This window comes from Pelobates fuscus, chromosome 1 (assembly GCF_036172605.1).
Source record: "Pelobates fuscus isolate aPelFus1 chromosome 1, aPelFus1.pri, whole genome shotgun sequence".
Taxonomy (NCBI): domain Eukaryota; kingdom Metazoa; phylum Chordata; class Amphibia; order Anura; family Pelobatidae; genus Pelobates; species Pelobates fuscus.
Window position 1 is genome coordinate 239,798,654 of NC_086317.1, and position 14,765 is coordinate 239,813,418.

General features: G+C 47.8%; 1 pseudogene; it reads right to left on the reverse strand.

Moving 5' to 3' along the window:
* Positions 1-463: 463 nt before the first annotated feature.
* Positions 464-14,765, reverse strand: part of LOC134611678 (antizyme inhibitor 2-like) — a 98,483-nt pseudogene continuing 84,181 nt past the window's right edge.

Genomic DNA, 14,765 nt, shown 5'->3' on the forward strand with positions numbered 1-14,765 from the left:
ACCAACATATATATATATATATATATATATATATATATATATATTTTAAACCCTTCTATATATTTGCTTCAAATCTGCCCCCATTTTCCCTCAGACACTAACTTCTTGCACATTCACATACTGCACTCACCCACACACACTTTACCACTCATACTGCACCCATCGCACACACTGCACCCCACACTCAAACGCACTGGAACCATCACACACATACTTCACCCCTTAAACATACACTTCATCCCTCACACGCACTGCACCTGTCACACATATAAGTGAATCCTTTCATTTAAGATTGTTTTGTGGTTTACTACAGACAATAAGGTGTTTTTGTTTTTTTTTTTTTATATTCAGATTTAGGAATATGAAAATGGCAGATTCCATGAAATTATCATATTGGAACTCTAATAGTGTATAAATGTGTTTTTTTTTTTTTTCTTGTTGGGAATATGTGAGGAATACACACTTATCCTTTCCAGAAAATATTTATTAAGTCACACTTGGGAATTTAGATAATGCCAGCAGGAGTAAAATAATCAAGCACATGGGGTCTGCTAGTTGCCATCCACAAAACACGGTGATACGGGCAGTTTCTCTCTCGTTTCAGCTTGCTCTATTCCTCTTCTCAACAGCTGTACGTCTTCCCTGTGATAGGCAGGAAATAAAATACCAACAATACATATTATTGTTATAAAGCGGTAAAGGAAGTATTGTATTCAATGTTTATTTCCTTATAGAAAGAATACAATATTAAAGCAGAAAAATAATGTAATATAAAAATAACATTCTTACCAGGTTTGGCGTGACATAGCAGAGTGGATTTGAGGTGGAAGAAAGCCATTGAAAGAACAAGAGGTTGCCACTGTATAGGCTCCCATGTTGTTAAATAAAAGCCAGTCCCCAACATACAGTTCAGGCAGGTTGAGATGTTTAGCAATCTGATCTAAACCATCACAGGTTGGTCCCCAAAGGCTACTGCTATAGATGGGCTGATCTGGGGAAGGCTTCTGTAAAAAGAACACACAAAGTATGGTGATCAGCAACAGTATGCACTGTGTAACATCACAAAACACAATTCAAAATAAGAGAACAGCTATTATTGTTGCATTATTGTTGCACCAACATCTGTTGATGTGTCTGTTGATCTGTTGATCTGTTGATGACATTGTACTATATTTGTTTGTCTGATTTTGTATTGTGAGTCATCTTTTTGTATTGCCACCTGACAGAACCTTACTATTAGAACCTACTATTGAACTAGCTCTCCAGGAAACTTCATTGCACTTAAATCATAATTAATGATGGGAATGTAAAAGAGAAGGGATAGTCAATTCTTAACCACCTTTTTCTTTTTTTTTACGAGAATCATAATGCTATGTAAATAAGTGGATGAGTAGGATAAGAGTCGCAATCAGCAGCAGTTGGGATTCAGTCTTTTTTAAAGCAAAATCAGCCTAATAGAGGGAGATTTATACCTTGTGCAGGGCAGGCTTTGGATGAGCATGTTTATAGAGTTTGCAGCTGAATGATCCATAGATTCCATCATTAACGTAATACAATACATTTTTGATAGGACCACTTTCTTCACCTTAAAAAGAAAAAAAAGTAGATTATGTCAAAGATGTTCTACAGATATAAATAATTTTACACAACAAAAATCATAGATGACTGCTTTGTCCAGAGACCACTCTGCTGGTGGAAGAAATACCAGAAGACAATCTCTACTAAAAATACCAGAATTTCCTTATAACATATTTTTTACAGACACACATTTGGTCTGGTCCAAATAACTCCTTTACTATTTACTATTGCTCTAATGCAGCAGTTCCCAAAGTGTGGGTCGCGACCCACTGGTGGGTCGCAGGGCGATTCCCAGTGGGTCGCGCTGACCCACACATCCAGGGCCGCCGGCAGTCAGGCAGACTGACACCAGGAGGGAGCCCGGCGGCCTGCCCTGTATGCCGCCGGGCTCCCTCCAATCAATCTGCCCAGCAGCTCCGGTCTGCAGCTCCGCCGGGTGCAGAGCTGCAGACTGTGTGATAGAAGTCTCGCGAGCTCCCAGAGCGTTACCATGGCAACACTCAGGGAGCTCGCGAGATTTTTATTACACTGTCTGCAGCTCTGCACCCGGCGGAGCTGCAGACCGGAGAGTTACCCCACTGGACCACCAGGGAGACACTGGACCACCAGGGAATTAAATTAAGGTAGGACACAGCCCCCAAATCCTGACCCCTAATGTAAATAATTTTCTCCCTACCCCCCCCCCAAACTGTAACCCCTTCACTCCCTGCCCCTTCCCCTCCCCACCCTGTAACCCCTTCACTCCCTGCCCCCTCCCCACCCTGTAACCCCTTAACTCCCTGCCCCCCCCAACTGTAACCCCTTCACTCACTGCCCCCCTCCCCACCCTGTAACCCCTTCACTCCCTGCCCCCCTCCCCACCCTGTAACCCCTTCACTCCCTGCCCCCTCCCCACCCTGTAACCCCTTCACTCACTGCCCCCCTCCCCACCCTGTAACCCCTTCACTCCCTGCCCCCCTCCCCACCCTGTAACCCCTTCACTCCCTGCCCCCCCCAACTGTAACCCCTTCACTCCCTGCCCCCCTCCCCACCCTGTAACCCCTTCACTCCCTGCCCCCCCAACTGTAACCCCTCCCCACCCTGTAACCCCTTCACTCCCTGCCCCTTCCCCTCCCCACCCTGTAACCCCTTCACTCCCTGCCCCCTCCCCACCCTGTAACCCCTTCACTCCCTGCCCCCTCCCCACCCTGTAACCCCTTCACTCCCTGCCCCCCTCCCCACCCTGTAACCCCTTCACTCCCTGCCCCCCCCAACTGTAACCCCTTCACTCCCTGCCCCCTCCCCACCCTGTAACCCCTTCACTCCCTGCCCCCTCCCCACCCTGTAACCCCTTCACTCTCTGCCCCCTCTCCACCCTGTAACCCCTTCACTCCCTGCCCCCTCCCCACCCTGTAACCCCTTCACTCACTGCCCCCCTCCCCACCCTGTAACCCCTTCACTCCCTGCCCCTGCCCCCTCCCCACCCTGTAACCCCTTCACTCCCTGCCCCTTCCCCTCCCTGTAACCCCTTCACTCCCTGCCTCCCTCTCCCCACTGTAACCCCTGCCCCCCCACACTGTAACGCCTGCTCTCCCTGCTCCCCCACTGTAACCCATTTTCTTCCTGCCCCCCCACTGTAGCCTTCTCTCCCCCTGCCCCCCCCCACTGTAGCCCTCTCTCCCCCTGCCCCCCACTGTAGCCCTCTCTCCCCCTGCCCCGCCCTGTAGCCCTCTCTCCCCCTGCCCCGCCCTGTAGCCCTCTCTCCCCCTGCCCCCCACTGTAGCCCTCTCTCCCCCTGCCCCCCCCACTGTAGCCCCCTCTGCCCCCACTGTAGCCCTTTCTCCCCCTGCCCCCTACACTGTAGCCCTTTCTCCCCCTGCCCCCTACACTGTAGCCCTTTCTCCCCCTGCCTCCTACACTATAGCCCTTTCTCTCCCCTGCCCACCCACTGTAACACTTTCTCCCCCTGCCCGCCGCCCACTGTAACCCTTTTTCACCCTGCCCCCCTACACTGTTACCTGCACACACACTCCCTACCACACGGTCACCCTCACCTGTCTCTGCGTGTATGTGTATGAGTCTCCTTTTGTGTCAGTGTGTGTGTATTTGTGTGTCAGTGTGTATCTGTTTACATGAGTGTATGTGTATCTGTGTGTAGGAAAATAAGTGTCATTGTGTGTGTATCGCTGTGTCAGTATGTGTATGTGTGTGTCTCTGTATGTGTGTATTTGTGTGTCTCTGTATGTGTATACACTGCACACATACTCTATGCAAAAAACATGCTTACATCCAAACACACATTGTGTATATGTATATTTTATATACACAATATACACACACTGCATCCACTACACACGCACTGCAATCAAACGCAAACATTACATACAAACACACCCATGTATTAAAACACCAAAATGATATACGAACACCCCTTCATTCAAACACCGACAATACACACAAAAAGCACACCTACATTTAAAGTCCAGCACTACATTCAAACACCCCTGCGTTCAGACGCAAACATTACAAACAAGTACACCACTACATTCCAATGGCAACAGTACATACAAACACTCCCATACATGCACACACATACTTAAAGGACCACTTCAGCTTAATTAAGTGGTCTGGGTGCCAGGTCCATCTAGGATTAACCCTGCCTGCTGTAAACATAGCAGTTTCAGATAAATTGCTATGTTTACAAATGGGTTAATCCAGCCTCTAGTGGCTGACTCATTGACAGCTGCTAGAGGCGCTTCAGCGCTTCTTACTGTGATTTTCACAGTGAGAAGACACCAGCGTCCATAGGAAAGCATTGAAAATGCTTTCCTATGGACTGGCTATATGCGCGCACGGCTCTTGCCGCGCATGCGCATTCAGCCGATGACGGCTAAAGGAGGAGAGTCCCCAGCGCCAAGGGAGCCCGGCGCTGGAGAAAGGTGAGTTTTTAACCCCCTTTCTCTCCCTTCAGCCTGGCGGGAATGGGACCCTGAGGGTGGGGGCACTATAGTTTGTTTTCCTGGCACTATAGTGGTCCTTTAATACACAAACATGCTTACATTTAAACGCTCAAACACTGCTCACAAATATAACCCTGCAACGATGGACAAATGGTAGATTCCCAGCAGGCATAGCATTGTTGAAGTTCTCCGACAGGTGGAGATCTACCTTTTGGCCACAATTGCACTAGAGGGGGCCCCAGAAAGCATACTTGCACCAGGGCTCTCTCTACATTAGTTCCACCACTGGGATAATCAATGTGAGGGGCCTGGATGAGCAGGACACAACGTCTGATTCTGACTGAGTCTGTGAGTAAGCAGTTGTATGCCTCTAAAACTGATTGCCATGATATGCAAAGTTTCAGCCTCTAAAACTGCCATGATATATCAACATTATGCATCTAAAACTGCCATGATATGCCAAATTATGCCTCTAAAACTGCCATGATATGCCAATTTTATGCATCTAAAGCTGATTGCCATGGTGTGCCAATTGTATGCTTTTAAAGCTGATTGCTTTGGAGTGCCAATTTAATGCATCTGACTGTTTGCCAATTGTATGCCTCTGAAGCGGATTGCCATGATGTGCCAAGTTTGTGCATCTAAAAGTGATTGCCATGATATGCCAAGTGTATGCATCTAAAGCTGATTGCCATGGTGTGCCAAGTTTATGCATCTAAAGCTGATTGCCATGGTGTGCCAAGTTTATGTATTTAAAGCTGCCCTGATGTTCCAATTGTATGCCTCTAAACCTGGTTGCCATAGTGTTCCATTTGTAAGCCTCTAAAACTGATTGCACGGGTGTGCCAATTTTATGCACCTAAAGTTGCCATGATGTGCCAAGTTTATACATGTAAAACTGATTGCCATAATGTACCAATTTTATGCATCTAAAGCTGCCATAATGTTCCAATTGTATGCCTGTAAAGCTGATTGCCATGGTGTGCCAATTGTAAGCCTCTAAAGCTGATTGCCATGGTATGCCAACTGTATGCCTCTAAAGCGGATTGCTATAGTGTGCCAATTGTATGCCTCTTAAGCTGTTTGCCATGGTGTGCCAGATTTATGCCTCTAAAAGCAATTGCCATGGGTTACATCTAAAGCGGATTGCTATGGTGTGCCAATTGTATGCCTCTAAAGCGGATTGTCTTGGTGTTCACTTTTTCAAATATGCATTAAAAAAAGCAAGTGGGTCTCGAAAAATTACCATTTTGAAAAGTGGGTCTCGGGCCATAAAAGTTTGGGAAGCCCTGCTCTAATGAGTACCGTTTCTGTGGAAAAAATTACTAAAGTTGAAGGGCACACATATCAGTGAATAACAACACAGAACTTGATACTAGGGTGCTTACTATGAATACCCTGTCCCCTCAGCGCCAACAAACATTTACAATGAATACCCTGTACTTTTTGTATGTGACCTGCTGTCAAGTTGGTTTATTGGCATATCTCATTGTTCCCATTTTTCTTTTTAGTAGAGATTTTATCTTCTGGTATTTCGTACATCAGCAAAGTGGTCTTTGAACTAAGCACTGATCTCTGCATCATTATTTTGTAAATGTCATTGATACTAATAAACGATATATTTGCATAACCAATGTATGTTTTTTTGGGGGGGAGTTTAGGGATTACTCTTGGATGCCAGCACCACTGACTCCAGGGTGCCAATCTGTTTTTATTATTTTATTTTTTGTAAATAATTGTATTCTTTTGCTAAACATAATCAGTATTGTGGATGCATTTATATCTTCTCAGCCACTGGAGAAATATAGAGCACATACCATCTGATCCAGATTGGACCAACTGTACTTCCTTCTTGGCAATGAGGTTAACAGCCAGAGAGAATGCAGACTCCACATAATACCTCCCTGGCTCAGCAATTATATCCACAGCAGAGCTTTCTGGGAAATACAGGTCCAGTGCAGAATTTACTACAGCTGCAAACTTATATAGAGAAAAAGTTTAGGCTTAGAGTCTCATAACCTAGCTGGCCCAAACCTCAAAAATTATCTTCAAACTATATTCACCTCTTCAAATTTGATTTCAGAGTTGTCTGTACCAGGAAAGCCTCCTCCGATATCCAGCAGTCTCATATTGTGCCCAAACTCTGATGCCATTTCAAAAACCGAACGGGCATCTGCGATGGACTGAGCAAATGTATTTGGATCATTGCATCCACTACCCACATGAAAACTGTGCAAAGAGAATTACAATGAGATCTAAACCTGCACTATAAATCCTACTTTGCATTAGTAGTTACTTACTGTAATTATAAATATTGTTATTATATAGCTACATAGCTGAAAAAAACAAGTTCAGCCTTTCTCACATTTTTCCTTCTTGTTAATCCAAAAGAAAATGAAATCAACAGTGTGATGTGCTTTCCAATTTTGCAACATACTAGGAACAAATTCCTTCTTGACCCCAGAATTGCAGTCAGATCTCTCCTTGGATCAATAACTGATACCCTGCCTATTAAAAATTATATATTAATAATAGTAACAAAGTATTTAACCAGGAAAGGTACATTCAGATTACTCTGGTGTTCAAGTACATCCTGGGGATGTATCCCGAATATTATGTTTTTGTAAGTATTCATCCAGTTGCAGTTTAAACTTCTAATCAGATTCTGATGAAAGCTCCTCTTCCGGCACAGAATTACACATCCTTATTGTTCTTTTCCTTTGCCTAGACTAAATCTCCTTTCTTCCAGTCTAGATGAGTGACCTCATGTCCTATAAATAGTCCTGTTTATAAATAGATTTTCAGACAATGGTTTGTATTCACCCTAAATATAATTGTATAATGCTATCATTGACATTAAATTTCATCTCCCATTTGAGTTTGTAGTCTCCCAATCAATCTAAATCCCTCTGGAGTAAAGTAATATCCTGCTCACATTGCTTTACATTTTCCATAACAATTCTATTGAAGGGGTTCTGCAGATATAATAATAATCCACATGATGGTAGTATTTCCCAAAACAAACGTCACTGTTTTGTATTTTTTATATAATACATTTCGTTTTTTAGATTGAGTTTAGGCCCTTAACTTTAGGGTATTGAGGTTGAAGTTAGTATTGGGGCTAGGGTTCAAGTTAGTGTTAGTGTTAGCGGTTATGGGTTTTGTGTAGTGTAAGAGTTAAGGTAGTGTAAAGATTACTGTTAGCGTAGTATAGTGCAGGGATTAGGGGTTAGGGCAACACTGGAACATGATTCGGTGCTGTCCAGAATTAGTGAGAGTTACAGTCCCAGGAGGCAAGCTGAATTAAAAAGGCAGCAGAGTGAAACTCCCAAAAATGCCCCGATTGAATATCAGCTGATGTTGTCAGCAGTTTAAAGGTTCCAGATAAGCCTTTTTAACGGCTCAGATCAATTTAATAAAAAAAGGTTAGGCTTATCAACTCGAATATTATCAATTTAAAAAAATATATTGGGGGGCGTGGCTTGGAGGTCCGAGAAGATGGCAGCCTAATCCGTGAGCTCCCCGCAGGCTCAGCACAACACCTCACCGACAGCACAGCCTAAAGCTTAAAATGGGGAAAACTCACCGCACATCAAGTGCCCAGCGGCCAGTGGACACTCCGAAAGGCAACCCAACCCCATCCGTGAAGCACTTTTTGGTGCCACAGGCGGACCTGGATCAACAGGCCTCGAGTGACTCCACGGCCTCAGGCCTTTCCCGCCCGCGATCACCGCAGGGGGAACTGACACATGAGGTCTCCCCCACATTCACACCAGAGCTGATCTCACTGCTGCAGCAATTACCCACAAAGACAGACCTGAAAATGGCGAACGCCGAACTCCGCAATTCCATAACCTCTGAACTACATGCACTGCGTGAAGAGATTCAAGGCCTCAGCCAGAAAGTGGCCCAGCTAGAAGCAGACAGCGACCACATGGCTGCAGCTCAAACGGCGAACACAGACAGACTGCAAACTCACAACAAGATACTGCAGCAAATGGCATTACACATAGAGGATTTAGACAACAGGGGAAGGAGACAAAATATACGCTTAAGAGGGGTACCTGAGGAGCTGGACAGGAGAACACCAATACAGACCACGTTATCAGAGTTATTCAATAAACAACTTGTCCGGCCACTCCAGACACCTATAAACTTTGTGCGAGCACATCGCGCACTGAGGCCTCAGGGACCCCCAGAAGGCCCAGCCAGGGACCTCATCTGCTGTCTGGAGAGCTTTCCCCTGAAGGAGGAGATCCTCCGCAAGGCCAGGGGCGCTGACAAAATATTACTAGAGGGCTCAGAGATACACCTGTTTCCAGATTTATCCCCTGCAACCCTAACATTCAGGAGGGCGATGAAACCCCTAACCAGACAACTACAAGCAGCCAACATGAGGTACCGTTGGTGCTTCCCCACGGGCCTACAAGTCGCAACAACGGCCCCTTTACGGTCCTAAGTGAAGAAGACGCCGCGGCACTCCAGAGGGAGTTCCACCTGCCACCAGAGTCGCTGCAATGGCCAAATCCACTGAATTTTTACGCCTTTGGCCCCAAGCAGCAGGGCACAGGCCCCAGGCCTCAACGAATGAGACCCCCCCGCACACAAACGATCAGACCGGCAGGGACGCCTAACTGAACACCGCAGGTCTCCTCATTCTTGGGATCATACCCCCAGCAAGAAAGACTATCAGGCGAATACCAGCTTCAGTAAATAACTTTGACTGTACGGACATGTTGGGACCTCCCACAAACTTTCTTTACTTTTTGACTCCAGTGACACCCTGATCCTGTAACTTACATCTTCTTCTCTCCCTCACCTCCTCCGGATAAAGCGGGCATGCATGCCCTTGAAACTAAGGACACACCACTGGCACACTACCACAGACTGAACGTTCATCTACCCCCTCTCCACAGCAAGTACTGCCTGGGCAAGGATCAGGAGGGAGGGGTGAGGGTGGGTGGTGATAGGGGAACTAGGACCCAGAGGGGATATCTGGAACCCCCCAAAACAATGGAGGGGGGTAAGAACCACGCCGGGCCTCTCGCTAGAAGAGGGGAGGAGGGCGGGCAAGGTCCAAAACTATCTTAAGAGTAGATCATGGATTATAATCGGGGGTAAGACACTTATGCCACAAATTGACATTCGAAGCCCGGGGGAGGAGGGAGGTAGGATAGAAAAAGGGGAAGGGGGGAGGGAAGGGGTGGGGAGGCAAGCCTGTCACTGGACTACTCAGACAAGGCACATAGGGGAGTTATGTTATGTTATACTGTATATGTTATGGCTGAATACCATGTTTAATTACTGTTACTTTTTGGTGAGGTTAACACATATGCTACATTCTAGATAGATCGAGCCACAAGTCGGGGAGATGGAAGTTCCTGACTGGGTGGAGCCCCGAGAGACCACGGTGGTCTGTGACTGTCAGGGTACCTGCGGTCTCTACCTCCGAAAGAGGTAGAGACTTAGCTGTTCCTCCATCCAGACGGCCTGATGGCTCCCTTTCCCACGGTCTATCCGGTCATGCAAGGCCGGCCGCGAGGGAGTGACTGCCTTTTACAGCATCTAGGCAGGAAGTTGTCATCAGGACACTCCTCCGGAACGACCTGTCACTCAATTGCTGCAGGACCAATCAGGACGCCTCGGAGGCGTGGTTACTGCTCTGAACAGGGTATTTAACAGAGCTTCTTTCATTAGCTCATTGCCCTGTCGTGGTTCTAGCTTGTTCTAGTCACTCAGTGCTTGTGTATTCTATTATCCCTTTTGGTTTTGACCCGGCTTGTTTACCTTACTCTGCTTATCTCTGTTACCCTTGATTCGGCTTGTCTCTCGCTTACCTGTCTTCTGTTACCCTCGACCTCGGCTTGTCTTTGACCATTCTATACTGTACTACTTACGTTAGTCCGGCCATTCTAAGGTCCGGTATACGTATCTGGCTACTGTTTGTACTCTGCGTGTTGGATCCCTGTCCCGATCCTGACAGCGACGACCGATTTGCGAGCGCACTTGGTCCCCTGGGCTTTGCCCACTTAGGAATTCTTGGACTCCTTCGACGGCCCTACTGGAGCGAGCGACAAGACTCAGGTGAGCGGTACCCCTCCACCCCTTTAGTGGAGAGGGGGATTTACTGCCCCCCGACGCTCTTCTCCGAAATCGCTACACACAGCGATTGTTTCATCGGGACTGTATAATACGGCCCCAGACCTTCCCTCTCCCGGCTACCCCACACTTTCCTATACCCTATCCCCGTCCTAACCTAGGATCCCTTGACTGACGTGACAGACCACAAACACAACCAACTGTGAGACACTGACCATGTCTATTGCCCCAGCACCCATCACAATACTCTCCATTAACGCCAGAGGCCTTAATAAACCTGAAAAACGGTCAGGAGCCATGAGAGAGTTCCTAACCCACAAGGCATCGATAGTATTCCTCCAGGAGACACATTTCAGAGAAGGGTCAAGACCCACACTGACTAACCACCACTACCCTATAGGCTACTACAGCGACTTCAAGGGAGGCAAATCTAGAGGTACAGCAATTCTCATCCACAAACACATCCCGTTTAAAGAGTCAGGAGTACTGACGGACCCAGAAGGCCGCTACACGTTTATTAAAGGGGAGATAGCTGGCACAGTATACAAATTTGCTAACATATATGTCCCAAATCGCAACCAATATCGCTTTATAGCGCATCACAGAGGGCGTCATGGTACTAGGGGGAGACTTAAATGTGGCCCTGGACCCTAAATGGGATTCCTCCCTAGGACACTCCCACATCCCTACACAACATATCACGGCGATCAGAACTTTATTGGCCAAGGCACAACTGGTAGACAGCTGGAGGGCGTTACATCCAGACGAAAGGGATTATACCTTTTACTCCCACCCCCACAACTCGTACACCCGAATCGACTACCTCTTCATGACACAGTACCACCTTCCGTTAGTACTCAGAGCCGAACAGGGTACCGCGTCGTGGTCAGACCACGCACCGGTGACCATCACTCTGAAATCCCACCTATTCCGGCCAAAGATATCCAAGTGGAGACTGACCGAAGCCTTACTTGCTAATCATGAGGTAGCAACAGAGATAGAAACGACATTACAAGACTACTTCACACACAATAACGATCAGACCTCCCCTACCATAAGGTGGGAAGCACACAAGAGTGTGGTCAGAGGACATTTCATACAAAAAAGCACACTTCTGAAGAGACAGAGGGAGGCGCGGATGGCCACAATACTGACAGAAATACAACACCTAGACGCCCTCAATAAACGCCTCCAACTCCCCACACATCAGGCAACGCTCCTCTCCCTACGGAGAGAACTGACTGCACTAATACACTCTCAACACCATAGAGAGGCTCTGCGCCATAGGGCATTCTTTGCCATAAACGGAAATAAAAGTGGGAAGCTCCTAGCACGCATGATCAATAAAAAACGTCAGGCCACCTACATCGACCGCATACGAGACAAGGGCGGGACCTTACACAGGCACCCCACAAAGATACAAGAGGTCATTCGAGCATACTATGCAGAGTTGTATTCCATACCGAGACCACAATCAACTACACACGCTCACAAGCTCCGCTCCTCCATAGACGACTACCTCCAATCCCATGCACTCCCTAGTTTACCGACAACGGCGGTGGACCAACTAGAGGAACCCATTACCATAGAGGAGTTAGCTCTAGCGATCAAACACTCTAAAACGGGGAAGAGCCCAGGCCCAGACGGACTACCCATTAAATATTATAAGAGATATGCAGATGTTCTATACCCCCCGTTACTGGCCATGTTCAACGCAATCAGGGAGGGACACGACATTCCCAAGCAAACATTGACGGCGCACATTACCATAATCCCTAAAGAGGGCAAGGATAGGGAACAATGTGGGAGCTACCGCCCTATCTCCCTCATCAATAACGACCTCAAAATGCTGGCAAAAGTCCTGGCGACCAGACTCCAGACGCACATACCCAGACTGGTCCACGCGGACAAGGTGGGGTTTGTAATGGGACGAGAAGCCAGAGATAATACGATCCGAGCCCTCACACTCATGCATAGGTCGACAGGGGTAGACAGGGGCCTTCTCCTGCTGTCCACGGACGCGGAGAAGGCCTTTGACCGGGTCTGCTGGGAGTATATGTTCCAGACATTGGCACACATGGGAATGGGACCACACCTCCAGGGCTGGATCAAAGCCCTGTACTCCCAACCGACGGCACATGTCCTGGTAAACGGGGCACTTACGGAAGCCTTCCCAATCTATAATGGCACACGACAGGGTTGTCCTCTGTCCCCATTGTTGTTTGTTCTGGCCCTGGAACCCTTCCTGAACACTATCAGACACCACCCCGACATCAAGGGAATACATGCAGGAGATACACATCACAAAATAGCCGCATATGCGGATGACCTACTGTTCTTTATAACTCATCCAGAGGTCTCTCTACCGAACCTATTACAGGCATTTCACACGTATGGGCTAATATCGGGACTGAAAATCAACTTCTCAAAATCTTGTATCCTAAATATTAACCTGCCCACACAGAGGGCCGCCCAACTAAAACAGAGCCATACATTCCAATGGGCCCCAGACAAAATTAGATACCTTGGCACCTGGTTAACGACGAAAGCAGCGAACCTGTACGCGGCAAACTTCGCCCCACTACTACTCCAGTTCCAGAAAGAACTAAGAGAGTGGGCCTTCCCCCACATATCCTGGCTGGGTAGAGTACAAGTGGAAAAATGAATTTTTTGCCGCGGTTGCTATACCTCTTCCAGGCCCTACCCATAGTGATCCCAACCTCCTTCTTCAAGACACTTAGGGGAGCAATGGGGGCGTATGTGTGGGATGGCAGGAGACCCAGATTAAGATACGCATTACTCACACAACCCAAAGACAAAGGGGGACTAGCCCTGCCAGACTTCACACTATATTATAAAGCATGTCACCTACAGCGCATTATGGAGTGGTCCAAAATGGGGTTCACCAAGCTCTGGAAAACGGCGGAGGAGGACATGGCGGGCGTGCCCGCCACCCTTCTCCCGTGGCTACCCACGAGAGGGGCAGGGGGGGAGGGAAGATACTCAGCCTACACCAAAGCCACGCTGACGGTGTGGCGGAGGAGCATAGGCCGACATGCCCTCTCCACATATCCATCCCCACTGCTACCTCTCACACACAACATAGATTTCCCGCCGGGTCTAGACCCGCGAGCCCTTCGGGCCCTGGTGGGAGACCCTCTACCACGACTGAGACACGTTTGCACCAGACGAGGACTGAAAGGCCTGACAGAGATGTGTGGGGAGAACCCTCAACCCTTCCTCATACAGTTTAGGTACGAACAATTGCGCAGCTATGTGAGACTCCTCCCGCAAGGAGTAGCTCTGACCAGGGACCTCACTGCTTTCGAAAGGTTATGCACAGACCCAGATCCACTACCACACGGGGTGTCACACCTATACTCCCTCCTCCAGTCACAAACCCCAGGGGAACTGCCTAAATTTATGGGGCAATGGGAGGAATCCTTAAACCAAACTTTCAGCACCCAAGAATGGGAAAAGATGTGCAATATCATACATCATTGTTCGGTTTTTAGCAAAAGCCAAGAGACGGCTTACAAGTTACTTACACGGTGGTATTACACGCCAGCCACGGCACACCACATACACACCAACGAGACTCGTCTCTGCTGGAGATGTGACAAGACAATAGGTACTCTCCTACACATATGGTGGGACTGCGACCTCATACAGCCTTTCTGGCGCGCTATTCACACAATACTGTCCCGATTCTCAGATAACCCACCACCACTGGAACCGGCAGCCATGCACTCCATCCCCGATATCCAAATATAAAAAATCACTCACGATTCGAATCCTCAACGTTGCAAAACAGACAGTCCCACAGTTCTGGAAGACAAAAGAAACCCCATCCATACACAAATGTTTCACCCAAATGGAAGACCTCAGAGCCATAGAGGATCTTACCATGCACGCGGCTGGCCCACAACAACAGACGTACCTCGATATATGGACCCACTGGATACTGACAACCGCTAAACCCGACTTTCAGACACTGCTGACTGCGCACATACCTAGGGACACACAACTCACTGACTCAGGGACTGAGGACTGACCCATCCCTCCTTCCTTACCTGTACCTACCCCCCCCCCCAACCCCGTCTTATTCCGTGGTCACCTACTAGAGAGGTGGGGATTCACGGACACGGA